We start from the raw sequence: 4,095 nt of genomic DNA, 5'->3' as shown, positions 1-4,095 counted from the left end.
TATGATTAACCCCTATTGCAAGAATCCTCAACTACAAAATAAGTATTAAGGTAAACCTAACCATAACATGAGACATATGGATCCAAATCAGCCCCTTACGAAGCAACGCATAAACTAGGGTTTAAGCTTCTGTCACTCTAGCAACCCATCATCTACTTATTACTTCTCAATGCCTTCCTCTAGGCCCAAATAATGGTGAAGTGTCATGTAGTCGACGCTCACATAACACCACTAGAGGAGAGACAACATACATCTCATCAAAATATCAAACGAATACCAAATTCATGTGACTACTAATAGCAAGACTTCACCCATGTCCTCAGGAACAAACGTAACTACTCACGAAGCATATTCATGTTCATAATCAGAGGTGTATTAATATGCATTAAGGATCTGAACATATGATCTTCCACCAAATAAACCAACTAGCATCAACTACAAGGAGTAATCAACACTACTAGCAACCCACAGGTATCAATCTAAGGTTTGGGTACAAAGATTGGATACAAGAGATGAACTAGGGTTTGAGAGGAGATGGTGCTGGTGAAGATGTTGATGGAGATTGACCCCCTCCCAATGAGAGGATCGTTGGTGATGACGATGGTGATGATTTCCCCCTACCGGAGGGAAGTTTCCCCGGCAGAACAGCTCCACCGGAGCCCTAGATTGGTTCCGCCAAGGTTCCGCCTCGTGGCGGCGGTGTTTCGTCCCGTAAGCTTGATTATGATTTTTTTTAGGGTAGAAGACTTCATATAGCAGAAGATGGGCACTGGAGGGCCACCAGGGGGCCCACGAGGCAGGGGGCGCGCCCAGTAGGGGTGGGCGCGCCCCCACCCTCGTGGACAAGGTGTGGGCCCCCTCTGGTACTTCTTCCGCTCAATAATTCTCATTAATCCCAAAAATGACTTTCGTGGAGTTTCAGGATTTTTGGAGCTGTGCAGAATAGGTTTCCAATGTTTGCTTCTTTTCCAGCCAGAATCCCAGCTGCCGGCATTCTCTCTCTTCATGATATACCTTGTAAAATAAGAGAGAATAGCCATAAGTATTGTGACATAACGTGTAATAACAACCCATAATGCAATAAATATCTATTATATATAAAAAGTATTTGACGGGTTAACCAGAAAAAAGATAAATCACTAGAAATTACCAGAGAAATCAGAAACATCCAAGCGTTAATTTAATAGACTAAATTTTGTTGTCCATTAGATAAGATTGACGTTTAGAAAATTACCCACCAATGCCATTATAATTGTAATGAGAAAACGTTTTGCTCCTTTCATGAACGTAATAAAGCAAGAGGAACATATGCTATAGATTAGTTTTTAAAATATCTTGACTCCATCGTAAAAGGAAGAGAAGAAAAAAAAAGGAACATGCCATAGATTAGTTTTTCTTTACGTGATTTCATCCATCATTGAAAGAAGACAAAAAGAATAGGGTTAGAGGCTCCTGCCCTCACGCATGCCTATTAGTTTTTCTTTAGGTAAACGTTTGCAATCGGCAAACCGGCCGAAATTGGGCCGGTCGCCTCCTTGCGCAACGCACATCCACCTGGACCCACGCACCCATAAAAAACCTGCACCCACGCGACCGCTTGCCCATTGCCCTCCACAGAAATCTTATCCCCACCCCACGCGAGATCTATCCAGTTCCTTCCCCTGTCGCCGTTCTCTCTCTCCGCCTCTCTGAATCCTCGACATCCCGGCGACTACAGTTGAGGGCGCGGAGTCATGCAAGCGGAGTGCTGCGTCCATGGACAAACTCCACCCCCTTCTCATTCCTGCAGTCATGGATGAACTCCATCCCCTTCGTCACCCACACTTAGCCCTCTTTTTTCCCTCAACTGTTGAAGAAGTTGCAACCGGCCATGAAAAAGTTGCGTCCACAGTGGGAGGTGCTGGAACCTGCCAGGGAAAAAGCTACAACCACATCAATTTGAGGTGCTGGATTTGGTAATTTTTCTGCTGGAATCGCACTCTGTTTTGCTGGAACCGTATGTTCTTTTTGCTTCTAGACGACTACTGTAATTTTTGTTGCTGGGATTTGTTTGCTACAATCACATTAATTTTCGCTACCACCATCTTCGATTTTTGCTGGAACCAATCAATTTTTTTGCTACCACCATCTGAGTTTTTGCTACAACCAATGTTTTAAATGCTACGTCCATTACATGACATGCATCACGGCGTCATGTAATTTGCTGGAACCAGCTACAAAATTGCTCCAAGTGACATGATTTTTTGTTGGAACCAGCGTTTCTTTTTGCTGGAACTAGCTAATTTGTTTGCTACAAATCGACTACTGAAGTTTTTTTGCTTCCGAGATTTTTGCTGGAACCATCATTATTTTTTGTTGGAACCGGCAAATCCTTTTACTTCAACCCAATACTGGAGGTTTTTGTTGCTTTTTTGGCTAGACATGGTGGTGCAAGTCGATGTCGGCGGTGAGCCCGAGACGGGGACCCTGGGATGCGGCAACCATGGCTAGAGGGCGCTGGAACCCTCCTCTGTTCAAGCTCTGCCGCAATCATGGCGAGCGGAGGTAGCCGAGGCAAGTGCCGGGCACGGCAGCGAGCGAGGGTGACGGGCGCGGTGGCGCGGTGGCAACCAAGCATGGGAAGACAAGGACAAGCGCGGGGAGCCGGCGAGCGCATGGGATCTGGCATGTGCGCACGCTGCCCTTTTTTTCGTGTTTCCTGTGCGTGTTTGACCTTTGAAACGAAGTAATCAAACGGTTGAGAAAGGATGTATCGGACGCTTGGCAGCCGACCGGCCCAAATTTGGGCTGGCGCGCCAGCGCCTATCAGCGCCCTTTTCTTTACGCGAGACCATCCATCGTTGAAAGAAGACCAAAGAAATTGGGCTACAGGCTCCTGCCCTCATGCACGCCGCCGCCAAAATCCCATGACTACCGCGAGCTCTCCTACCCTCACGCACGCAGCCGCCGTCGCTCTCAGGTTCAGCCGAGCACTGCATGATTTCTTCGTCCTGCATAAGGATAACGTCAGGGATCCCCTGCCATGGATGCAAGATTGGAACCATGTTAAGATCTTCTATGGGAGAGGAAGATATGCGCATGGTGACCAAGTAAAGCAGAAGCAACAAGACGACGAGAAACCTGGTATGCATGTGGACGGCCGCGACACTGGGACGTACGTGTTTGGTGTACGTACTTGATGAGTAACATTGCTTATTGGTAATTGATGAGCTCCTGGTGCTATCTCTTACTATCTGAAAGATTGTGTGAAGAAAATTAAGCTGGCCGTGCTACAACATGGATACCATGGAATTCACGCAGAGCTCGCTCGCTTTCCTTTAGGTATAGGATAGGGTGATTGGGAGAAAGGCAGGCGAAAATCGAGCAGGTGTCTACGGGGCCATGCAGCCATCGAGCCGAGCGGGGTAGTGCCTTGCGAGCAGGAGAGAAGGCCGTACAATTCTTCGCAAGGACATGGTTGATGGAGCAGTCAGCAGACAATGCATAGTAGATCCTGTTTTGTTAAGATCTTGGTCATGTTTTGTTAAGATCTTCTCTGGGAGAGGAAGATGCCCATAGTGACCAAAGTAAGGCAGAAGCAAAGACGACGAGAAACCTGGCATGCACGTGGACGGCTGCGAGGCTGCGACGCTGAGACGTATGTGTTCGGTGTACGTACTTGATGAGTAACATTGTCTATTATACTGGTCGTTCTGCAGGCATAGGCCTTTCATGTACGCCTGTACTCGATTCATGATGCAAAATTGTTTAGGTCTGTCCAGCTGGGCAGTGAGATTTGCGTGAAGAGTCCAGGTCCAGTTATCATACTGCAGTTCATCTTAATATATTGTTTTGCTGACAAATGCTGATGAAAATCAATCTATAGGAATTGGTGATGGCATCATCGCATCTATAACTTCCGCAGCAGTACCATGTCATGACTTTCCATGACACCTACTTGGCTGCGGGGGGCGTATAGGCTACAGGCTGTTGAAAATAAATCTGCTACAATCTCCACGTTTCTTCTACTATGTTTAGCCCTTCTTCAATTTCCAATCTAGAGGATGGTCCTTTCGTCCAGTTATCATCCTGTGATTCAATATACAGAAGCTATAA

At 46.6% G+C, this 4,095-nt stretch overlaps 1 long non-coding RNA gene across 1 annotated transcript; it reads left to right on the top strand.

Annotated features, from left to right (window-relative positions):
- Nucleotides 1-1,573: 1,573 nt before the first annotated feature.
- On the top strand, nt 1,574-3,784 carry LOC119349289. Its single transcript, XR_005169309.1, has 2 exons — nt 1,574-1,955; nt 2,420-3,784. It is a non-coding gene; the product is annotated as an uncharacterized LOC119349289 (long non-coding RNA).
- Nucleotides 3,785-4,095: the final 311 nt, after the last annotated feature.

Source organism: Triticum dicoccoides, chromosome 1B (genome assembly GCF_002162155.2).
Source record: "Triticum dicoccoides isolate Atlit2015 ecotype Zavitan chromosome 1B, WEW_v2.0, whole genome shotgun sequence".
NCBI classification, from domain to species: Eukaryota; Viridiplantae; Streptophyta; class Magnoliopsida; order Poales; family Poaceae; genus Triticum; species Triticum dicoccoides.
Note: the sequence above shows the minus strand (reverse complement) of the source record. Positions and strands in the feature narration are given on the sequence as shown.